The 26,260-nt window shown below is 36.2% G+C and overlaps 1 protein-coding gene and 1 long non-coding RNA gene across 8 annotated transcripts in view; one reads left to right on the forward strand and one right to left on the reverse strand.

Annotated features, from left to right (window-relative positions):
- Positions 1-5,394, reverse strand: part of cv-c (crossveinless c) — a 592,078-nt gene extending 586,684 nt beyond the window's left edge. For 4 of the 7 annotated variants that reach the window (XM_067763249.1, XM_067763248.1, XM_067763243.1 and 1 more), the window contains exon 1: positions 3,462-5,394. The gene's annotated coding sequence lies outside the window, so the exon portion shown is untranslated. The remainder of the gene's footprint in view (positions 1-3,461) is intronic. The other 3 variants (XM_067763245.1, XM_067763247.1, XM_067763246.1) reach the window with 3 other exon arrangements.
- LOC137238362 (uncharacterized) overlaps positions 1-26,260 on the forward strand; it is a 146,726-nt gene that overhangs the window by 19,462 nt on the left and 101,004 nt on the right. The window lies entirely within an intron of this gene.

Consider the following 26,260-nt stretch of genomic DNA (forward strand, 5'->3'; position numbering starts at 1 on the left):
ATTTACAGACACATAAAAACCTACATAAACATATGTATGATTTAGATTTTTATATATTTTTGTTGTTGTTGTTAGAGCCGGTAAGTAAAACTCGGTTTCGTCTCTTTAAAAAAATGTATGCTTATGTATGCGTCACACATGCGCACAACGAGGCTATTAAAAAAACAAGTAAGGAAGGCTAAGTTCGAGTGTAACCGAACATTACATACTTAGCTGAGAGCTTTGGAGACAAATGTTCGAGTTGAATGTTGACATAATTTACTTATATATATATATACTGTAAAGATATTCAATTTTTGTTAAAATTTTACTTAAAAAGATTGTTCAAAACTTTACTAATTTTCTATTCTGCGTCATAAGGTCAACACACCTACCAAGTTTCGTCGCTTTATCCGTCTTTGGTAATGAATAATCGCACTTTTTCGGTTTTTCGAAATTTTCGATATCGAAAAAGTGGGCGTGGTTATAGTCCGATTTCGTTCATTTTAAATAGCGATCTGAGATGAGTGACCAGAATCTTACACACCAAATTTCATTACGATACCTCAAAATTTACTCAAGCTATCGTGTTCACGGACAGACGGACGGACGGGCATGGCTAAATGAATTTCTTTTTTCGCCCAGATCATTGATCATTTTGATATATAGAACTCTATATCTATCTCGATTAGTTTATGCCGTTAAGGGGTGCCGTTATGCAAACACAATTAATATAATCTGTGAGCTCTGCTCAGATGAGTATAAAAATACAAATACATATATAAAACTACAAACGTAAATACCTGAACAATTGAAAAACAACAACTAGCTGATATACTAGAGAAAAAACATATATAAATAAATATTGTATAAAGGGACAAACAGCCGACATAACCCACAGGAAGTTGTGAGTAGCTCAGTGAGGGAGAGCAACGAGCCGTTAAGGAGTATGATTGAAACGTGAGGTGTGTAAATAAGTGATATCTTGTAAGTAAATAAATGTTTATGCAAAAAAAAAAACAAAATACGATAAAAGTCAGCACAGGAAATGACAATTGATGACCCATGATGTAGACGTAGACGTTGACGACGCGCCAATTGTCAATTTTTAAACGCGGTACCCGATGGATTAGCGATAAGGATAGCAGCAAATGAGGTTGTTATTGTAAGAACTATGAAGAAATGGGAAATAAAATGAAATTTAAAATGGAAGTATGCCATATTGGACTCAGACATGTCATCAACAAGCACTTATTAGGTAAAGAATCGGTGGTCCAAGCCTACAGAAGGCACATCTTACTTAAGAACGAGCTTCTTCCTCACACTGGACATATTAAGTCTATATGAGGTCTTCATTGACCGGCCAGTTCAACGAAAACTCTATCGGCCATATAAAAGTACATTGGAAAATGTTTAAAACTATAAGATCTTTTATAATATAATTTGGGAAGTATAATGCCTAATAAATTAGCAACAGATATAAAGAAAATGTATAACTTTCAAAGAAGCTACAAAGACAGTATGAACTTAAAATACCAAAAATTATTTTTCTTGCAGTGTGTCCCACAGCTATACAAAATACACATCAATAGCAATTTCTATCGGAGCAAAACAAAACACCCAAAATACCTGATAAACCATATGATAACAGTTTCACAATGAGAAATACAAACAATACTACATATTTTGTGTGCGGAATAATTGTATTGTAGGAATTCCATTTTCATGCCCGTCATCGTGTCACGCCTATAATTGGGTTATCAATTGAAGTATGTGAGTAGCATTAGTTAGGAGCGTCAATTACCAGAGATGAAACAAGAAAGGCAATATGTACTAAGAGATAATTATTCAACATTCATAACGGAATAAGTTGTATAAGAAATGAAGACTTTTTGAAAACAAAATTTTTGTTTGAATTACTATTGTTGTTGTTGTTGTTCGCTAAGGTTTTGCTACATTTTCCTAGTTATAAAAAATACTTTTTTTTTCTTATTTTTTCAAAATATTCTTTTTTATTAATTGACTTAATATAAATTTGCAAAAAAATTAGGGCAAATAGAGAAGCATATCGATAACACTGTACAACACCAATTCTGCACCAAAATAAGCATAGAATTTTCTGAAGATTATTTTATTTGTATTTTAATCCTGAAGTGTTTAAGCTTTGGTTCCTAAGGAATAGTAGCATATAAAAAAGGTGAAATTGTGTACACTCTAAACTCCCAACATTTCTACTTCCACCACTTCCATGACTGCTCAATATTTAGCCGAAGTTTTTACTTTCGCAGTAAAAAACTATGTAAGGACCAACGGTGGAGATTTGAAGTGTTAATATGAAATGGTTAACCTTGTATAGGGCGGAATATTTACCAGGACACCAAAGTTGTACTCGTGCAGATTTGTTGAAATATGTCCAGAGGTCCCTTGTATCCTTCAATCTTTAATTGCAAACAAAAAACATCTTAGACGTACTGGACCGTACATATGTAAGTAAATCAGTAAAAATGATCGGCACGTAGCACGTTTTCTGAAAAATACCATCTTTATTGCAAGAAACAGTTTTAATATTTTTGGATTGTGTTATTAAAGTTATTCATAGATTATTCGTTTACCAAAACATTAGGATAGTCAAGATGTCCAACTAAAAGCCGGTCGGGCGACATAAGGACAACGGCCATAATGTCAACTTTATGTTATTACCGTACAAAAAAGTTACAAGATCAAATTTCAAATGTTACAATGTCAACGATATTGACATCATGCATTTTCTATTTCTATGGTCATAAAGTCAACTTGCATTTCGTCACTAGGCCAATTATTTTGCTTTGCATTTTCGGTACATTTTAGTGGCGTCAAGTGAAAGGAGCAATAAGTTAAGATCTATTTTTGTTGTTGTTGTAGCGATAAAGACACTCTCCGGAGTTTTTGGGGATTGTGATCGACGTTGAAGGTCTTTTGCTGGATATGGATTTGATACGTTCCAGTAACAGGCACCAGTAACTTGTATCTTACCATCTCGGAAACGGAAAAAAAGTTACTTAAAGAATTCGATTGTTAACGTTGAAATTTCAACGGATTTCTCAAGTTTTATAATAAGAGCTGGTTTCAGACGAAGTTAAATAACCTTTTTAATAATTGGAATATAAAAGGTGATTCTGGCTCATGTTGCTACGATGTTACGAGATGAAAATAAAGGTTTTGGAATTTCGCACGTTTTTGGTAACACACCAGTGAAAGAGTTTATGAAGCTCAATTCGCTTAAAAAAAGTTTGACATGGCAGAACTAGATGCCGGAAATATGTTTTTTATTATTTATACATTACTAAACAAACTTTCGTATATACATATACACTTTGATAGTGATCAAAAAAAGCTATTCTATTAAAACTAAGAAATTTCCAATTCTTTAGGTAAAAATGCTTAAAATACTACTTTTTGTAGGACTTTTTAAAATAATAAAAACAAAATTAAATACAACTCACCGTTAGGGTTTCTGCAAAGGCGTAGCTAATTTGTTTGTGCTTGCTGTCGCGATTTGTACTTGAAATCTTTAAAAAGTAGATTTTACTTGTATATTAAATTATAGAGACACAATTTTAAACAAATTTTTATTTTAATATTTAGAAGTTTTTTTCATTTAATTATCATTTCTTATTACACACAACAAAGTAATTGATTTTTAGAGAGCAATTTGTATTTGAATTTGCAATACCAAAATTTTTTTTAATATTTTTTACAGTTTATTTGGTCAAGTAGCAGTTATTTATTTTTTTTTTAATTTTATTCACAATTTTTCTTTTTCTCTGCTAGGTTTTTTAAATTAATTTTTTTACTCTTCTTTATTATTTTTTTTTTTTGTTTAATTATTTTTATTCTTTTATTTTATGCACATTTTTAACAATATTCTTTAAGAGTAAATATTTTTTCGCTTCTTGATTGTCTTCAATGGTTGGTTTTTTTTTTTAATTCAAAATTTGCTTGCTGATATCACTATAAATTAAAGTAAAATAAATTGTTTCATTTCCAAGCCGTACCCACAAAAAACTTTTAACACTCATACGTTCACGTTTATGATTTTGCGCACGAATAAAAAAAATGCTTTGCTAACGATATTCAAATTTTTTATTTTTTGTTCACAACATAATCCGAAAGGTGTGTATTTTGAATATTTTTAGGCATTTTTTGTGAATGGCAGTAGAGCGGAGAATTGTTGTTGTACGCGACGCGGCACATTCACTTTGTACGTTTTGGTTTTTTTTTATTTTATTTTTTTCCTATATCTTTCTTATATTCGTTCGCGTTGCTTACTCACTCACAGAATGCTTCCGCTCATTGCTCGCTTATTTTATTATCGTTCTCGTTCGTCGCGCCGTTTAGCGTACGCGTCGCGTCACACATGCAGTATGTGAAAATCAAGTGACGAAAGAAAATAAAAAATAAAATAATAAACAAACATTTTTACGCTATACTCCGTTCGTTGTACATACATACATATCTATGTATGTTTATATCTATGTATTTAGGTATAATGAATTCATTCGTGATTCTTTTCTTTCTATTCGTTTGCTTTACTCATATCTGGCTACATAATTTTTTTTTTATTTACACAAACAAAAAATTTTCGGTTTGGAAAATCATAAACGCCATTAAACTTGTTGTTGGCGACAAATTAGATAAAATATTTTCGTTAACTTTTGTTGTTTCTACCATGCGCTTATCGCAGACAGCTGGTTTTTACAGGTTTTTTATATTTCTTCTTTGTTTTTATAAACGAATTTGTGTACATATTTTCTCAATTGATTTTTTTTTTTTTCAAAGTTTTGCAAATTTTTTCACGCACTGATTCCAAATACGCTGAAATTTATTAATTTTTTTTTAGTTAATGTAATTTTAATTGTTTTAACGTTCCGACGATTTCTCTGAGTTGAACAAAATACTTTCCACAAGCAATTACTTTTCGAAAAAGATTTAAATGCCTCAAACTATATTTGACTGCTAATTTTCCCTTCTATTTCTTTAATCTTTGCCTTTCATTCTCCAGCAATTTTAATTTTTTCAAGCACCAGCGAAACAATAAAATCGTTTTGTTTCCATAGCACATTCGTTTCCATTATCTTTTGTTATCACACGCTCCAGCTTGTTTACCGTTATATACATACACTATACATACTACAAAACGTTTACATTATTCGCACATTCGCCAAAGAAGGGTACTCAAGTAGTCGTAAAATTATATTTATTTTTATTATTTTTACAAATACAAACAAAAGCTTTTTTTCGTACAATGTTTTTTCACTTCGTTTTCGTTAATTTAATAACGAAATTGTTAAGTTGAGGAATTATTTTTCATACGCGATCATCACTTATCCGACCGATCGAATATTACGTTGCTCATTGACACCATTACCGTCAGTGACTAATGTGGCATCACCAGCACAACTCAATGCGAGCCACCGCAAATTGGCGATCGAACACTTGCACTACATGATGCCAGGCGAACGTGCGCATGACATGTATGAAGGCAACTTCTTGTGATGTTGTGTTGGAGCGCGTTTGAACTTAGTTGGATGATGTTACCACTAAGTAAATTTTATTTTAGGAATAAATATTTAAAAATAGGTACAGAATTACAAAACAGCAAAGTTGTTCACTTAAGAGGGCTGACAAATCTTAAAGAAGTACTTCTTCCTCGTATTATTATTTCACTTGTTAATCGGAAGCGAAAATTAAATAATCATAAATTCAAGATACAACTGGTTAATATAAACGTAAAGGAAAATGTGATAGTCAATTGGATTTAGTCACTACTGGCGCAGGGAGTTTTTACGATTCAGGCAGAGAAAGTACTAGCCATCTTCCAGTCAATTTTCCAGCTCCTATTACCCTCAATTTTCGTCGAAATGCTCTGGATTATTTGGAAACTTGAGAAGTATAGGACGTGTTATTTTTGTAAACATGTGTTATAATTAATAAAAAATATCAATAACGAAAAAATTATTAATAAAATCCAAAAGTTTAAGAAAAAACGCATAACATTTGATGACGTAATCTGCATATTTACTTAAACATTTCATAACAAGTTTGAGAACTAGCTGTGCATATGTGAATGGAAAATCGAATTGAATGAAAAATAAGAGTTAAAAAAAAGAAACAAAATGTGTTAAAAAAATGTCAGAGTCTGACGGTGATCGAGCCCCCACCACTTGATCGCCACCCTAACATAATAACCGCTGGGCCACTACGGCTGCTTGATAACTTGTGCCAAATGTTGTTTAACATTTGTAGTGCACACAAATTGTACCGTTTCTCTTTTCTTTAACTTAATTTAAAAACATTGTTCTCATTAATAGAGCATTTATTCATATTTTAAGACCAGCCGTTCTCTTTTCAAGAAAATGATGTCAGTTCAAGCACAAGGTTGTTGTTTTAAAAACTGGTCGTTCGTTTTTCAAGAACAAAGAAGTAAAAACATGAAAAGCTTAAAATGAGTCCGGTGGTGCTAGATTTTAGAACGGCGTTTTCCTCTGAGTGTAGAGTATTGAAACATATAACAAATATTATGCGGAAACTTTAATACATTTTTTCAAGTTCTTATAAGGGATCTCTCGTGTTCTTTATAACATGATATTGCCTGAAAAGGCTTCTAGTGAAATTTTTCTAACAATAACTTCTTAGAGAATGTAAACCTTCAGCAATCTCCAGTTTGCCATTTTATGCAGAATATCTCAAAAAAGAAATCATTGGAGGTGATAAACGCGTCTAGATAAAGAAGAGAATGAAATAATTAAAACAAAATTTTAAAGTTAAACGGTTTTATAGAAAACAATATTTATATTAAGTAATAATAATACTAAAAGCTAGAAAATAATTAGGTAGGTCCCAGGTACTAACCATCATACTCCTCATCAATCTAGGGCGTTGATCAGACAATTAAATAAAAGCGTTGGGAGCGTAAAATTTCTAAAAATATGAGGAGTAGCATAACCTGATTAGGGTTCAGTTGGTCTTATATATGACTATCAATAGCAATTTTACGCGTCCAACGCTTTTATTTAAATCTCTGTTCAACGCCCTAGATTGATGAGGAGCATGATGGTTAGTACCTGGGACCTACCTAATTATTTTCTAGCTTTTAGTATTATTATTACTTTATGTAAGTATTGTTTCCAATAAAACCGTTTAACTTAAGATTTTTTTTTAATATTTTATTTTCAAGTTTTTAATCTTTATTTAATTGCCTATTATTTCTTATTCTATTTAGTTCATTCAGTGACTCATTATTACAAGGACTCTTTCCTGACAATTTGTTACAATATAAGTCCTCAATACATAATTCTTTCAAAGACTTTACTCGACTCTGCGCCACGTATGCTTGTCCCTCCTCCAACTCCAAAATATTTTGATGTCACTTCTACTGGACTGTATGTTATATTTGTTCCAAATATGAGCCAAATCGGACCGCAAATAGAAGTTTTGTGAATATCTCGATCCTTGCGCCACCTAGCGGCGATTTTTTTCTTATTATTGCATTGTCATCGAGTTCTGAACTATATTCCAAGTTTCAACCTTGTAGCTTGTTGGGAAGTTACTTGAATTTCAATTACAAAATTCGTGGCAGCCAGCGAACCAGCCATCCAACCAGCCATCCAACCAACTAGCCTGTCAAGTCAAGCTAAATAAAATAAAAAAATAAATGTAAGGCGCGATAACCTCCGAAGAGATCTAAGGCCGAGCTTCTCTTCCAAGTTGCGTCGTGCTCCTCTTGATTTTTCCCTACAAATTGGCCGGACGGGACCTACATGTTTTATGCCGACTCCGAACGGCATCTGCAAGGCAGATGAGTTTTCACTGAGAGCTTTTCATGGCAGAAATACAATCGGAGCGCTTGCCAGACACTGCCGAGGGGCGACCCCGCTTAGAAAAATTTTCTTCTAATTGAAAAATCTTATTTCTAAAATTTTGATGTTGCTTTGCCCGGGAGTTGAACCCAGGGCATACGGTGTGATAGGCGGAGCACGCTACCATCACACCACGGTGGCCGTCAAGCTAAATAAAACCGTTTAAAAAGTAGGGTGGCCCTTCGACATTTCAATTATAAAACTGTTTATTCTGGCTAACTTTTGGAGTCATCTAAATAAAATTTTCGGGTTTTTAAGTAATATATGGCTTGTTTGTTTTTGCTACAGTAACAAAATAATCAGCTTTTACTCACAAGTCCAAGCCTGCGCAAATGCTAGTATTTTATGCATGAGGGTCAAGGTCATCGCTGGCTGATAGTTGAATACGCTTACTCGACCTCAGCCGCAGCGCTCTAGCAGAATGGAAATAAATGTTCAGGATAACTTGGACTTAAATATTGTTTCTTGCTTCTATTAGCACTAAGAAGTGATCACTGGCACACGTTGTGATGCTGATGACCTACGAAAGAGTAAAAATTACTCTTTAGGATGACAGCCTAATAGTAATAATATACCAGAATTTTTTATATTAATTAGTAAAAAATGCCGTTAACAAATGCAATAGTTCATCTACGACAAAAAAGGTTCACATATTTGTGTTTTTAATACGTGACACGTGTCTTGGTCATATATTTAAAAAGAAATAAAAAGATGATAAAAAAATTTTAAGGACTAGGTACCTTTATATAAATGGACGAAAAAATAGAAGGCAATGTTTCCTTTAATACAGACATAATCTTGTTGAATTGTGACTAAAAAACTTTAACAATAGCTCTTGTAAGAGAATTTTGGGATTTAGAACTATAAATGTGGAGTGCAATTTAAGGCAAACCATGTATTTGGGATTAACTAATTGATTATTTAAAATTTAAGCACGCGCTCTACCTTTATAATTTTAAATCCAAAAATTTTTTACAAGAGCTATTGTTAAATTTTTTTAGTCAAAATTCAACAAGATTATGTCTGTATTAAAGGAAACATTGCCTTCTATTTTTTGGTCCATTTATATAAAGGTAGTCCTTAAAATTTTTTTATCATCTTTTTATTTTAATTTTTTAGTGCTGCCTACAAAAAGGCATTTGAAATTTTGGGTTCTGACTCACGGCCCAAGTTTCAAGACTCTAGCTCACCGGGAAGTTATTTAAAAATCGATCGCAAGATTCCCCCGTTTTTAAAGGATTTGCAGTTATCTTGACTAGTGCGCCACCTAGCGGAAATTTGTTTTCTATAAGTTGTATTGTCACAAGGCCTCTAACTAAGTGCCAAGTTTCAAGTCTCTAGGTAATCAAAATTAATTCTCTTAATATCTCGATCCATGTGCCACCTAGCGAAATTTTTTTGATACAATATTGCATTGTCATCGGGTTCTGACTCACGGCCCATGTTTCAGGTCTCTAGCTCACCGGGAAGTTACTTAAAAATCGATCGCAAGATTCCCCCCGATTTTAAAGGATTTGCAGTTATCTTGACTAGCGCGTCACCTAGCGGAACTTTGTTTTCTATAAGTTGTATTGTCACCAGGCCTCTAACTAAGTGCCAAGTTTCAAGTCTCTAAGTAACCGGGAAGTTGGTTAAATATGGATTGAAAGATTCCCAAATTAAAATTTGTTTTCTTACCATCTAGATACGCATGCGCCACCTAGCGATTTGTTGTTTTTTTTTTTTTTTTTTTGATCAAATGTTGCATTGTCACCGGTTTCTGACCCACGGCCCAAGCTCCAAGTCTCTAGCTCACCGGCAATTTACTCAAAAATCGATCGCAAGATTCCCCTTGTTTTTCAGGGATTTGTAGTTATCTCAATTAGCACGCCAACTAGCGCAACTTTGTTTTCTATAAATTGTATTGTCACCATGCCTCTCACTTTGTGCCAAGTTTCAAGTCAAAATTAATTTTCTTAATATCTCGATCCATGCCCCACCTAGCGAATTTTTTTGATCAAATATTGCATTGTCACCAGGTTCTGACTCACGGCCCAAGTTTCAGGTCTCTAGCTTACCGGGAAGTTACTTAAAAATCGATCACAAGATTCCCTGCGTTGTTTCAGGGATTTTCATTTATCTCGATTCGTCTGCCACCTGACGACATTTTGCTTTCCACGAATTATAGTGGCATCGACTCGCAAACTATGCGCAAAGTTACAAGTTTCTAGGTAACCGGGAAGTTAGTTAAAAATGGATTGAAAGATTCCCAAATCAAAACTAATTTTCTTAATATCTCGATACATACGCCACCTAGCGAATTTTTTTTGATAAAATATTTTTTTGATAAAATTTGTGGCAAGTTGTAAGTCTCTAGTTCACTGGGAAGTTAGCTAAAAATGGATTGAACCATTCCCAAATCAAAATGAATTTTCTTAATATCTCGATCCATGCGCCACCTAGCGACATTTTTTTAATCAACTATTGCATTGTCGCCGGGTTCTGACTCACGGCCCAAGTTTCAGGTCTCTAGCTCACCGGGTAGTTACTTAAAAATCGATCGCACGATTCCCTGCGTTTTTTCAGGGATTTTCGTTTATCTCGATTCGTCTGCCACCTGGCGGCATTTGGTTTTCCACGAATGTAGTGCCATCGACTCGCAAACTATGTGCTAATTCTCAAGTCTCTGGATCACCGAGAAGTTAGTTAAAAGTCGATCGCAAAATTTCCATTTTAAAATTCATTTTCTGTATATCTCGATCCATGCGCCACCTAGCGGATTTTTTTTCGCTTGCATTGTAATGTCTCCCAGATCTGAACTCTGCTCTAAGTATCAAGTATCTAGCTCAACGGAAAGTTAGCGAAAAAGACTTTTGGGTGGGTCAAAAATTCGTATGGAAATGAGGGGACAAACATGAAAGCGACTTAATATAAAGGTATAAATAAAAAACAGGTCATAATGTTTAATTCCGGGGTTAATTTTAATAATCTTATACCAGCTTTAATCTTTTGGTACCTAGGTCATTATCACATCATACATCAGAGGGCACACAACCATTCACAATAGACCCGCTTAAAAGATCAAAGAGCTTCCATACCAAGGGGCCCAAGTTCGTGTTGTAAATTTAAACAAAATTTTTTTTGGCGTGATTTACTTCCCGCGACTTTGTGCTCCAATTTAAATTTTTCCCACAGCTTGGAGCAACGAGACTTTCATGTTTTATGCCGACTAAGAACTGCACCTGCAAGGCAGAGGAGTTTTCACTGAGAAGCTTTTTATGGCAGGAATACCCGGAGTGTTTGCCAAACCACTGTTGATTGGGGACACCGCTTAAGAAAAAACTATTTCAAATTCCAGAAACTTTTTTCAAAATTTTGATGTGGCTTTGCCTGGCACTTGAACCCAGACCCTTCAGTGTGGTTGGCCGAGATTCACGCAAATCGATTTCAAAAAAGAGTGGAAACTCGGCAGTGGCTTGGCTACCACACTTATTGAATTATTGCCATTAAAAACTTCTTCGCCATATCCAACTATCCGTTTGGTTGGTGTTATAGTTCACATGCCGTTTTTTCAGAGTCTAAGTAGAAACACACTTCCTTGATCACCGTATCGTAAAATTTATGCAATGAAAGTTTGTTGCAAGGAATTTTTGGTATTATGTGGGAGCAGCAAGCGCAGAGTCGAAGCATGACGCTTCGGTAGTAACACCGAAAGATGCTACGATATTAAAAAAAAAAAAAATAAATATAAGGCGCTATAACCTCCGAAGAGATCTAAGGCCGAGCTTCTCTTCTAATTTGCGTCGTGCTCCTCTTGATTTTCCCTACAAATTGGCCGGACGGGACCTAGGTACATGTTTTATGCCGACTCCGAACGGCATGTGCAAGGCAGATGAGTTTTCACTGAGAGCTTTTCATGGCAGAAATACACTCGGAGCGCTTGCAAACAATAAATCGGGTTTTCATTGTTTCTGAATTAACAGACCTTCGGTAAAATCGATCGTGTAATGGATAGTTCACCCAGATTTTTGTCAAGAAAAGAAATTCGTTTAGTCGTTTCAACAGAAGTGAAACTTTGGTCTCAATTTCACAATATTCTGTGAAAATTACAGATTCCCAATCTATCTTACTGGCTTTTCTGTTAAAAGAACTGATTTCATTGGTCAACTGTCAATATTATGCAAATACATGGGTTAATTTGATAGAAAAACATACACTGACGGCTTTTTTTTGTGTTGATTTGACTCTTGAAATGCTCAATTCAGAACCAACAATTTGTGCGAAATTAATTCAACAGATGGCTGTGATGGATTATAATTGTCATAAATTTAGTTCGGTTGATTTTACTAGTTTTTCTTTAAGTCTAGCACATTTGTAATGGGTTTTAATATCATTCTTATATTTGTAATTGCTTAATTTTTGCAGTCCCACATTTCAAACTTTCTTGCTACTTTTTCTTTTATTAATCCATAGTTTTATATTCACTGTTGCGAATGTTATAATCAAAACAGAATATCCGAAAAATCATGTTGCGGCTGCCGTTTTGACTACCGTAAGTCAACAGCTGTTTTTGTTGTTGTGCCTACTCTGCTTGGCATTTGTTTAGTCAACCGATTGTCGATTAAACATAATTCGTTGTGGCAAACGTGATTGTTGTGGCACGATTTCGTGGTGTTGCAACAGATAAATGCTGGTAAAGTAGGAGTTGGGTGGTGATGTGGCGTAGTGGCCCTTTTCACAGAATTTATTTTAGATGAATAAGAAAAAAAAATTAATATAATAATACATGTTTTTTTTTTGATATCTAATATGATTTCGCGATGATCGCAGCTACTGTTTACAAAAGTTCGATTGAGCAGAGCGCACTCATTACATGAAAAAAATTTATACAATGGGAAAAAAGGTTAAATAGGGCACAAATGCATGTAGCAGATTTAAATAAAAATAAATATAAGGCGCGATAACCTCCGAAGAGATCTAAGGCCGAGCGTCTCTTCCAATTTGCGTCGTGCTCCTCTTGATTTTCCCTACAAATTGGCCGGACGGGACCTACATGTTTTATGCCGACTCCGAACGGCATCTGCAAGGTAGATGAGTTTTCACTGAGAGCTTTTCATGGCAGAAATACACCCGGAGCGCTTGCCAAACACTGCCGAGGGGCGACCCCGCTTAGAAAAAATGTCTTCTAATTGAAAAACCTTATTTCTAAAATTTTGATGTTGCTTTGCCCGGGAGTTGAACCCAGGGCATACGGTGTGATAGGCGGAGCACGCTACCATCACACCACGGTGGCCGTAGCAGATTTACCGTAGGCTTTATGAGGCCTTGACAATGGAAAATAAGCGGTCTTAGTTATAATAGATAGATTTTGCAATACAATAATCGATAGAACATTTTTTTTACTTTTATTTATTTAATCAACAAATAAAAATAAAATCAGGACAAGTAAGGAAGTTTTAGTTCGGCGAAAATCGAACATTCCATGTTCAGCTCTGATATGTTTATATTAAGCCACGTAAGGCAGCGTGATTATTTTTGCATATAGAAAATTTAACTAAGTTCCTATAAAAAATCCAGGGCGAAGAGAATCTGTACGGGCATAGATTGCTTCAACGCAACAGCACGGTTGAAAAAAGTCCTAGCAAGAGGAAACGTAGTCCAGGGACTAAGAAAGAGAACGGGGAATGGTCACATAATAGTGGAATCCGTTGAGGTGCTTTTCGATACACTTTTCCAATTGGGAGATAATTCAGAAGAGCCAGCAGACAGCACGCACACCTCGATAACGGACCGGGTAGTGCCGGGCTTTATGATCGATACCGGTTTTGTATAATACGTATGTCCTGCATGCAATGTATCCCCATATGAGACCAATAATCTTATCAATTGTAATGTGGAACTTACGCTTCTAACACCAATCTCCATATGATCCGGTCCTGTTTAAACTCACAGTTTCATTGGAATTCAGTTAGAGGACTTTGATGACAATTTGTGAGTGGTCGCGCCCATTAAATGAGGCGAAGCACTGTTAACATAACAACAACAATGCATACATCTCTTGAAAAATACTATTTCCATGAAAATTTTAAACTTTTCGTTAAAATTCTTCAACAAAAATTCTATTTTTTGTTATGTTTGTATGTATGTATGTATATCTATGCTAATGTTTGTGATGTGAGGAGATTCAATCTATCTTATCTATAAAGTTAACTCGCTGGCCGCTGTGTCAGCACAAATATTGTTCCCATATTAATTGCAACCCAACTCCCTTGTCAAGGCCACGCTCATTTCACCATAACGCAATAGTATATCATACTTAATACCTCTGGCTAACATTAATTGGAGACGCAATGCGCTAGACTTTGCGTCAGCAAATTCTAATTCACACGATTATGAAATAAGACAATTGCAGAAGTGCACATTCCTGCAATGCACGAAGCCCGTGGGAAGTCAAGGCCAAGGTAACTCGCATGCGGACGGCGCATATGTCTGGCTACAGAATGTAGCTGTGCAAAATGTTATAAAAGGAAGCAGCAGATCATGCAGGGGGCAGTTGCACCGGTGTTCTTATACTAACTACTATCGTACTGTATCGAATATTAAAACAATAAAATTGTTAAACTTTTACTTGAAAAGCTTCTTTCTTCTTTTTGTAGCCAGGGCAAGTTGGCCCTTAAATTTTTTTTATTGTAAGGATCCTTGATTTTTATTTATTTAAGGATCCTTGATCTTTATATATGTATAAAGAAGTATGTATCTATGTTTGTCTGCATACGAACAATGGACTCCGAAACTACTCCGCTGATTTTATTCAAACTTGCAGGATAGCTTCACAGAAACCCGGAGAGTGTTCCTTTGAAGTTTCTTTCCTGGAAGTGGTGGACGATGGACCGACCTATTTAACAATTTCTATTCACGGTTCGATTGGCCTGAAGTTTGGTGTTTAGATATCCCTATGTCTAAATTGCTATTTACGATACTTTTTGGCGTCATTTCGGGATGTTTTTGAGGATTCTCTCGTGGTCCTCCCGCGGTAATTTGAGGGTGATTTTTGGTCTTCTAGAGACCTTCCTGGGGTCAATTTGGGGGTACTTTGAGGATAACCGTAATATTTTCGAGATGGTTTTTGGGACTCTCTCAGGCTCCTCTCGGGGTCATTTAAGTATCACTTAGAGGTCATTTTGGGGTTATTTATGGATGGTTTGGGGGAAATTTTGGGGGTATTTATGAATGATTTCGGGGTCATTTGGGAGTAATTTTGCGAAGAATTCGGGGAGTCTCCAGGGTACTCCCGGGGTCATTTGGGGTCATTCCTGGATAACTGTAGGAACTCTGTCAGAATCCTCCTGGGGTCATTTGGGCATCACTTCGGGGTAGTTATGAGATCATATCAGCGGCTCAAAATGTTTTAAAAGAGAAGTCCGGCATCCGGTGAATTAAAATTTTTTTCAACAGATAGGCTAGGTTCGTTTATGGGATGAACATTGATGTGTTGATTCGAAACATAAAGCTTCAACCATAATGCCGAGAGGAAAATCTTCATAAGAGTAATATATTATAACTGTGACATAAAATGGAACCTGTTGTAATTTATTAATATTTTCAGATAAGTGATTCATGCTCCGAGCTTTTTCATGCAGACCACAAAAAACGTGAAACTTTGTTTCCTCTTAAATAGTAGTGATTTATTTTTATTTTATATTTATCAAAAATGTCATTTAAGCTTTTATAAATGTTCTCCATATATAATATATTTTATGTAGCCGAATACTTGGTTATTACGAATAGAATAAGATTATTGCTTGGCTACATTCATGAAAGGTATGAAGTCTTCGGAACAGCCGAAGACAGTCCCGCCCTTTCTTCTTCTTTTTTTAGTGCAAACGTAGACTTCTCTGACTTAAAATTGAAACCCAGTACTGCACACCTTTTTTCACGAAAAGAGGTGCAATCTAAATTTTAAACTATATTTTATTTGGTGTACAAACAGTTAATAATTTAAGCTCAAACTTTTAACCGTTTATTTAAATTAGCTTCATTAAATACAAATAAGTTAATTGAGTTATTTTCGTCACTATCAGAACAATCTTCGTATCTTTCATTATCAATCAAATTTTCTATGAAATCAAAAGCTTCATAATTATCTGCATGTGCAGTAAGTAGCATATTTTCGTGTTCCCCACTAGATTTAAATATTCCCACCGTACAAAGATGTCCTTCCACGACGCCCGGTGCTCCAGCATCTTCATTACAAATTTGTTTGTCACTTAGAGCACAATACATATGTTTTCCAATGGGGTAATGCGAACATTCAAACGGAATTATTAAAGTCACGTCATATTTTACGGGTGTAAAGCGATGTGGGTTTATTAGTTCTGCAGTCCATCCACTAATTTGAATCTTATTGCCAGTTAAAAGTAAATCTTTGCGAAATGGTATTGTCACCACTCCATCCTTATATTCAAAGGGTTTTTTCAGTTTTATTCCAACAATATCCATACTGCCATTTGCGCATTCTAAATCATCTTCTTGATAAAATATCTTCTCCACTTCGCGACGTGCTCCGCTTAAATTTTCTGAATTAGCTACAACGGTGATTACATCTTTTTTTTCATCGTTCAGGCATGTCGCACCTGTGATCACTATTTGCATAGAGACTAGGGAGCCAGCACAACGATATTGCTCTTCCTCAAGTAACGCTACCAAAAACCGCCAATCAGTTTCCGAATGTATACGGGTCACAATACAGCTAAGAAGGACAACCAAGGTCGCGATATTATTATGTAAATACATTTTAGTTCCTGACTTTTAACGCTGCTCGTTAAGTATAAACTAACTAATGCAAAATAAGTTTTGTGGGCGCTATTTATATACAGTGGAGTAGCTTGATGAAATTTCCAGGTGCGGTGCAACTGCACGGTTAGAAATCTGAGCCTAATTTTTAACCATTAACTGGTTTAAACACTTTTTGAAACATTTTGCTACTAAATTGGAAACCTCTCAATATAATATTGTCTTTTTTAATTTTATTCAATTTCAATTTAAAACTTGTTTAAACAATAGGTTCAAAATATAAAAATTGTTTTAAAACAAATCCAAAAGGTTACAAAAAATCCAAAACTACCAACTTTTAGTCACTTCTGGGTTTAAAACGAAAGCAAAAGGTTTCAAAAATCTAAAAGTAGAAACTGGAGTTGAAAAGCGTGGTTTTAAAACTTGTCCTAAGAGTTTAAATTTTGTGCTAAAAGTTCAAAAATAACAAATTTTATTTGTGAAAAGTGCTGCAAGTTATCGAATCTTTTTCCAAAAATTGTGTTATACATATAAGGTGTTTTGAAATAATTTCTTACACAGTAGGGAGAGCAACTCCGTAGGAAAAATCTCTAGTTCAAAACTGGTGCGTTTCTAGTCGAATCGGAACCTCTACTAGTTCGCTCTCTATATCTTTTACATGCCTCCAACTGGCGAATTTAAAATGGCGACGTCCTAGTTTGTTTGAGTTGCATTAACTTCTCTATAGTTCCGAACTAGATACATATTTCCAATTTGGAATTAGTTGGTTTATTGGAGCTATTTCGGTATTTCCAGTCTAGTGTTGAAATGACAAGTTACTTGCTGTCTTGGTACTATTTCGAACCAAAGAGAAAATTCTATATACTGCTTATAGTATGATATTAGAGTATTTTCGATACCTCCGGGCCAGTGGAAATGTTTGGGAAAAGAAATCATACTCGTAGTCGAATTAACTTAAAGCTGGTAGCATTTTTTTGTAGATAACATATTTCTCAAATTAAATATGAAAAATAAGAACCCAAGCTGTCGATTTTATAACTGGTTAAAATCTTGTTAGTACAGAACATGTGCTTATTTCGCAATTTAGGTCTAGTTTCGTAATGTCTATCACTAGTTACTCACTGAAAGGATTTCAGGAAATCGCACTATTTTTATATTTTTTTTTATAACTTTAAGTGTAGACTTCTATAGGTTCAAATTGAAATCCAGTTCTATGCACTCAATTTCAGGAAGACTATTATTATCTATATTTAAACAAAATTTGGTTTGATAATATCTTCAAAATGTTTCAGATTTAGGATCAAACTTTTTACCGCGTGCCTGCCAAAATCTTAAATCACTTATTGATAAAAAGTGGCAGCCGTGGTGTGGTGGGAGCGTGCTTCGCGTACCACACCGAAGGTCCTGAGTTCCAAAGCAACACTAAAAATTCAGAACAAGTTTTGCAATTGGAAAAAAAAATATGTCCAAACGCGGTCGTCCCTCGGCAGTGATTTGATCTGTACTCCAAGCGTATTTCTCCTATGAAAAGCTTTTCAGTGAAAATACATCTTCCTTGCTCCCGCCTCCCTTTGGATTCGGCATAAAACATGTAGACAGGTCCAATTTGTAGGGAAAATTAAGAGGAAACGAGACACAAATTCGAAGAGAAGTTCGGCCTAAATCTTCTCGGAGATAAATCGCGCCAAGCATTAACTAATTTGTTTTTCTTTTTAATTTTTTATGGTTAATGCGTCAAGCGTAATACAAACTCTAAATAAGTTAAGCAAACAGCTTTTGATCTACCAAAATAACAAATTCAAGGTTGTTATGTTTATTCTTTTTCTTGTGTTTCTATTCTTTTTCAATTGTACTTAATTGCTCGTTTCTATATTTGTGCAGTTGAATTGTTGTATTTAGTTCACACGTGTACAATGTGACAAGGAAATACCAGTGGAAAACTACCAGTGAAATATAATTTCGCAGAGTGCTTTATATTACGAGTTTAAACTACATAGGGACCCGATTTCTTATTGGATCTGTAAGATATCTAATTAGAGTTTTAAATTTTTTATGCTGAAGTATTTCATTCAAGCACTGGAGCAGAAAGTTCTGCGAGTTTAGAATACCCTATAAATTTTTTAGTAATGACATAGTAGGCTTTGAATTAATTATTTCTCAATTGGTGTGTTATATCATTTTTATACCCAGCTGTACTCAGGCCCGACGAGTGGGGAGGGGGAATGGAGGGATTCCCCCCGGGCCCGGGGTTTCTGAGGGGGCCGCGGTTTAGATGTGCTAAGCATATTTTTTAATTCAGGAGAGTTTTTAGTTGTTCCATGTGCACTTTTTAAGCCGAATTTCAAAAGCACCGAATATCTGCATTTCGTTTTAATTTCACACGAAAACTAAAGGTTATTTTTCCAGCGAAATAAAAAACTCGAAAATAACTGTTATTTTCTGAGCGGAAATAAAAATTACCGTTATTTGTAATCAATGGATTAAAGTAACTTAAAGTGACTGTGTAAATGCACACTATTCTGATATCACAGGCAATTGTGTTCACCATTCTGGTTCCGCATCCGATTCGACTATTGATAATGATTTTTTGTCTGGACCTTCGAACGGTGAAGAGACAATGAAAACAGCAAACAAAAATGTATGTTTACATGAATCCGAAATCATAAAATTTCGTGGTGACACTGATGAAGATTCATCTTCAAAAATTCTTCCAACAATACCACCAACTCTGTATCAAAGTCCAGATTATTTAAACGACTTCGATATCGGTACCGTGAATGATGAGTTTTTGCGATCTGAAGAATTCAACGAAATAACTCGTCGAGGTCATCAAAAGTGTCCTGTTAATTTTCGACGTGCTCGTTATGACGAGGCATTTCCTACCTCGTTGTTAAACAGAATCTTGCCAAAGGGAGAGAAAGTGGAGCGTAGCTGGTTGGTGTGGAGTGCCAGTAGCAATGCTTTTTATTGCCTACCATGTCGTCTGTTAAGCACCAATACTTTAAATCGACCTAAAATTTGTTGTCCTGGCAGATATTCGAAATTGCAGGTGGGAAGAAGATATACGATAAACTGCCAGCACACGAAAATACTCAAGATCACATTAAATGTTGTATTCAATGGTGATCTTTACAAAATCTAATTCAAAAGGAGGCTACGATTGATACACTTATCAATGAACAGCTAATCACTGAAACTCAAAAGTGGAAAGAAATTTTATATAGAATTTTGGACACTATTTTATTTTTGGGTGAAAGAGGCCTAGGTTTCAAAGGCGAAAGTATAGAGTGAACGAAACGATGGACATTTTTTGGGCATCTAAAATCTCATAAGCCATTATGATCCGATACTTAGAGAAAGTTAGGATTTCACAACAGCAGCACAAACGTTTACAAGGTCACTATCTTTCCGCAGACATTCAGAACGAGTTTATAGAAATTTGTGCAAAGCACGTGAGAGAAACTGTATTGGATCAAGGCAAGAAAGCCAAGTATTTCACTATTATCGTTGATACTACGCCTGATGCTAGTCACGTTGACTACGTTCATTTTGCGCTACCTCCATTTCAATTCGAAAGCAACAAATTTTACAACTCAAGAACGGTTTTTGGCTTTCGTGGATCGTAACCAAATAACTGGTCTGGAAATCGTTGATTTAATGTGCCATACTCTAGGTAAACATGAAATCCCATTAAAATATTGTCGTGCACTAGGGTACGATAACGGCGCCAATATGAAAGGAGCTTACAACGGAGCACAACGTCACATTCTCGACAAAAACTCGAATGCTGATTACTCGCCTTGTGCAACCCACAGTATCAATGTATGTGGTGTTGATGCTGCAGAATGTTGTACGGCTACAATTACTTTCTTCGGAGTTGTACAAAAATGTTTTACTATTCTCAGCAGCCGTCCACAGCGATTGGACATCCTCAGATAGGCGAGATGGCCTAGAAGGTCGCATGTGGTCATAACAAATCATTCCCGAGATGGTCGGGCTTGGTACCGGAACGTACCGGATCTGCATCCGGCAAAGCACCATCTACTTGATAACTCCCCAAAGCCTTCGGGGAGTGTCCTTATCGCTACAACAACAACAACATGGGACATCCTCAAAAAAAAAAAAAATGTACCGAGCTCTCTTCACAGCCTTTCAGACACTAGGTGGTCGGCTAGAATTGAGGCAATCATGGCCATTCGCAAACCATCTTCCAAAATTAACACAAGCACTAACGCATTAATTAAGCTAAATTTGACTGCACAAGCATACACAGATATTACATCAACAAGTTCGAATGTATCTTGCTGTCCTCAATTTGGTCCAAAATACTCACTACCATTAATGAAAAAACGTGGTCCTCCAAGCTAAACACGTCACCATAGCTATTGAGGTCCGACATCTAGATGCCTTATTAGCTGATTTGAAGTTGATCAAGAACTAATGGGAAACAATTTTAAACGAATGCAAAACAGTTGTTATTCAATTCAACATTTCGACATTTTGAAGATAATAGAAATGAGATGATTACGGATGATCCAGAGTCTGATTTTAAAAACAATACATTCTTGGTGATCGTTGATTCGGTAATCACTGGCATTACTGAGCGATTTGCAGCTATGAGAAATTTGAACCAGACGTTTTCATTTTTGTTGCAATTTTAAGACATGGATGAAACTAGGGTTCGGGCGAGCGGTGCAAAATTTGTCGAAAAATACAAATCGGACGTTTCTCAAAGTTTAGAATGCGAAATAATTCACTTGAAACACATTAACGAAGCACATTTTGGAAAAGGTCTTTCACCATTGGAATTGCTAAATGCCATCTATGTTCAAAATCTGTATACAATTTTCCCAAACATTTGTGTTGCTTTACGTATCTTTTGCACTATACCTGCCACTGTAGCTTGTACAGAACGTTCTTTCAGCGTCCTTGCAAGAATCAAAAGCTTTCATAAATCGTGTTCATCTCAAGAGCGAGTTTCAGGACTTACCCCGCTTTCCGGTGAATCCGTTTTGGCAAGACAGTTAAATTTTGATATTATTTTAACCTTCTATATTGAATAATTAAAATTTATAATCATCATTATATTTATCAGAAATGTTCTAATATGGTCTCTGCTGGTGTCATGGTCCATACTTTTGCCCCATATAGCAGGACGGGTACGATAAATGACTTGTTGAGTATGATTTTCGTTCGCCGAGAGAGGACTTTACTTTTCAATTGCCTACCTAGCCCAAAGTAGCATTTATTGGCAAGATTGATTCTTCGCTGGATTTCAGTGCTGATGTTGTTGCTAGTGTTGATGCTTGTTCCCAAATAAATGAAGTCTTTTACTATTTCGAAATTATGGCTGCCAACAGTAACGTGGCTGCCAAAGCGCATATGCGCTGACTCTTTGCTCGATGATAGCAGGTACTTCGTTTTGTCCTCATTCACCATCAAACCCATCTTTACCCCTTATTATTCCAGTTTGTAGTAAACAGAACTAACGGCGCGGGTGTTTAGGCCGATGATATCAATGTCATCAGCATATGCCAGTAATTGCACGCTTTTATAGAATATTGTTCTAATATGTTACCAAATATATAACTAGAAAAGATTATTTAAAACAATACGTGGCTGTTAAAAGAGAATTTTATTTCTATGTTACAATAAAATAGAATAAATAGTCAATATTCTGTGTTAATTTTATTTTCAGCTCTTAGTCCAAAAATCATTTAGTTGATGTGGCAAACAAATTTTTTTGATGTAATCCATCAATAATGATTCATGAATGAGAACGTCATTAATTCAAATTAATCAAATGTTTTAGTGGATTTTTATAGGGGGCCCGTAAATTGTTTAGTCCCGGGCTCGGATTTTCTCTCTACGGCCCTGGCTGCACTTATACACAGGGTATTATAACTTTGATTGGATAATGGTTGGTTGTATAGGTATAAAGGAATCAAGATAGATATAGAATTCCATATATCAAAATCATCAGTATCGAAAAAAAATTTGATTAGTCCATGTCGGTCCGTTAACACGATGATTTGAGTACATATTGAGTTATCTAAACCAAATTCGGTATACGGGCTTATCTGGACCCAGTATTGAAAATGAGTGAAATCGGACGATAACCACGCCAACTATTTCGTTATCGAAGACTTCGAAAAGCAGAAAAAATTTTGGGATATGGGCGTGGCACAACCCACACTTAGAAGAAGAAAATTTGGAAGTTTAGCATGCCTTATGGCCATTTAAGATATTGAATTTTGGCAGAGACATTATCCTTTCCAAATTATATAGATTGTGCTAAGATAATCAAAATCAGTTAAAGACCACTCCCACTTTTCCTAAAGGTTCAACCTTAACAAAGTTTGGTACCCTTTCCAAAATACTTATAATACCATAATTGAAACAAAAATCTCCCAATCCGATCGAAGTTTGGCATAGACATTTTTTTCATAGCTACAACTGTTAAACTGCACTTTTATCCGCTCAATTTCATAAGTGGTAGCCTTTTTGCTTCTTTTGAACGAAAATGAGTTCAGAATAGAACCATATATGTATGTACTATTGCGCAGCCTTATAACAGTATTAACCACACAAAGCAAACAACAACAGCGTTTCAAGGGCACAGCCGTGGACAGTCCCCTCCTTATTTGTTGTACCTGTCATCGATATAAATATGAATTTCCATGCTAATAAAAAAAGAACCAACAAAGTAACTGTTAGCACTTTACGAGCGTCTTTCAATTTGGAGAATTTTTGTACCAGTCCTTATGTATAGAGAACATTTGTACAGCCAAGGAATTTAGTTATAAACGTAAAAGGCTTAATGACTTAACACAGTGCTATCTGTTTCCAAACTGATATTATGGTCAATCATGCACTGCCACAAAAGCCAGAGTGAGTAACAGTGAACAATATTTTGTACAAAAACTCTACTCGAAGTTAATTGTGCTGCCCTCATTAGGGTAGGTACCTTGTCGTTGGTATGAGGGCTTAGCCGAACTCCGTAGCGCTCGACTATGAGGCGGAGCTGTTTAGGACTGGCATCTACGCCGCTTCGCCTCATAGGAGGGCGGCGGGATGTCGGTGACCAAGAACTGCCTACCCCTAATCCAGGGTGTTATGCGGAACGTGCCTACTGGAGGATTTGCAGCCAAGGGATAAATTCGGCTGTATACGAACGGAGCCTTCCCGATACCACGCCACCTAGGGAAGTATTAATGGCCTTACCACAGTAAGGGGCGCTGCTGTGGCGGACGGTTCTTTCCCCGTATATAATACTGGACCGCTGAGCCCGCCTTGTCGGGCAGGTGGTTCTACGACCAAGATGAACGACTCATTGCCTAATTGTAATAAGGACGAAGTCTCCACCTTCCTCCATACAGAAGTAGACTTCTTCGTATTAACTTACCCACTCTGGAAAATCGGAGAATTTTACTGGGGGTATTGTTCATTCATAAGCTCATTATTGGAGAAATTAATTCTGGGGACCTTCTCAGCAGCTTGTTTTTTGCGGTTCCCCTAGAGTATCCAGACACTACGTTCCTTTCTGTTTACCCCTTTGTCGAGGAAACTTCGCTAAAAATAATCCTCTTCTTATCTGGTGCGCGGACTACAATGAATTGTATAGCTGTATCAGTCTTGAATGTACCGGTCTAAGATTTCGGTATAAGATCTTATTTCTGCTCATATTTCTTATTATTATTATATTCTGAAATTAAAGTGTAATGTTCATTAATATATCTTTGTTTGTAATATAACATTGTTGAAATCTCGATATATCTTAAATTTTATCTTTTGAGTTGTATATTTATATATCTTTTATATTATGCAGTCGACCATAGTTTGTCGTCGACTTTAAATAATAAATAAATAAATAAATAAATAATAGAAAGGTACGGAGCAGAGGAAGTAAAAGAGCTCCCTCGCAGTACGGTGCAGCACTAAGAATTGTCCAACGCCCGGGAGCAGTGGTCGACCCAGCAGAAGTGGAGATCAAGCGCTTGGAATAGGCCCATGAGGCGGTAGAAGTAGGTCGAAGGCAGTTCGAAAGGTTTACTACTAGAAACCCTCGGTTCTTCAACCGGTATGAGGATAAAGAAGCGGCAGAATGAAGAGGTAACGTTCGGCGGAAGTCGACAGGCCTGCTTTCGAAGTCGAAAAGGATCTCAAATACTCGAATACTCTAAACCAAAAGGGCAAGGGGAGGACGACGACGTCACGACGAAGGCGCTGGAGGGGGACAAACAGCCCAATGGTGCTGCGAGTCCTACAGATAAACCTCCAGCACAGTAAAGTGGCGTCGAGCGAAATCCTCCTAACCCTTGAGGAGGGTTGGTTTGACGCGGCGCTGATCCAGGAGTCGTGGCTGCCATCGAGAGGAAAGGTTTCTGGACTTAGCGCGCGCGTATTTGGCGTTTACTATGCGCAAACGGAAGGACGGGTGCGAGCTGTAGTAATGGTAAGGAAACAGCTGCATTCATATATGTTGCCTAATTACACTACTAAGGACCTCGTAGTGGTGGCCGTTGAGCAAGGGAATAAACAGGAACTTATCCTGGCATCCTGCTGCATGGCCCATGCTGCGGAAGTTCCACCGATGGAGTGCAAGAGGCTAGTACAGGACGAAGGGCGCAAAGGGCGGTTCGTCATAGGCACGGATACAAATGTGCACCACAATGCGTGGGGAGGAGCAGGTACGAACGAGAGAGGCGAGTCTTTATTATGTTCAGGCATGCTTAACCAACGAAACGATATCATTTCGTTACGATAATCAACGTTGATAAACGAAACGAAGTCATTTCGTTTCGTTTATTAACGTTAAGATCGTCAAATTAACGAAATGATTTCGTTTCGTTTTCTGCCATATCAAAACGAAATCAAATCGTTTATGTTGATTATTAATTTCAAACTATGCTGGCAAAGCTGATTGATGGCGGAGTCATTAAAGGTGAAAGCATTAGCCAAGCTGATTGCAACTTTTCTCATGAATTTTGACAGTACGAACATTTCTCAGAGTATTTTTGACATTACCACCAACGAATTACACAAACAAATTACATAGAGTTTGTGTGTGTATGTGCGCTCGTTGTTGCCACCTTACGGCTTCACCATTGCTATAGCATTGCCAGCACAATTCAAACATAAAGTATCACGTTTTTGTTAACGTTTTTAACGTTAACGAAAGCTTTTCGTTTCAGTTAAAAACGAGATACAATTTATTTTGATAATTTCTTTATCGATAATATTTCGAAGTGTTTCAACGGAAACGGTGGAAATTTTTTGATAAACGATTAGCTTAACGTTAAGGTGCATCCCTGATTATGTTACATCCTGCAAACCAATTTGCAGATAGCCAACAGGGGAAATGTCCCTACATACATTGGTCCAAAATCCAGCAATGTGTTGGATACCACATGGAGCTCCAAACGTGATATATCAAGGTATGATTGGATGGTTCTTGATAGAACATCCTTCTCCGACCATGCGTATATCAGCTTCAGCATCCCCCTAAAGAGGGTAGAGAAGGGAGGAACATTTAGAAACCCTAGGTCAAAAACTGGAACAACCCAAAGAGATTGCCAATGTGGAGGAACTGGAGGCTAGTAATACTGATC

This window comes from Eurosta solidaginis, chromosome 1 (assembly GCF_040869045.1).
Source record: "Eurosta solidaginis isolate ZX-2024a chromosome 1, ASM4086904v1, whole genome shotgun sequence".
Lineage (NCBI taxonomy): Eukaryota > Metazoa > Arthropoda > Insecta > Diptera > Tephritidae > Eurosta > Eurosta solidaginis.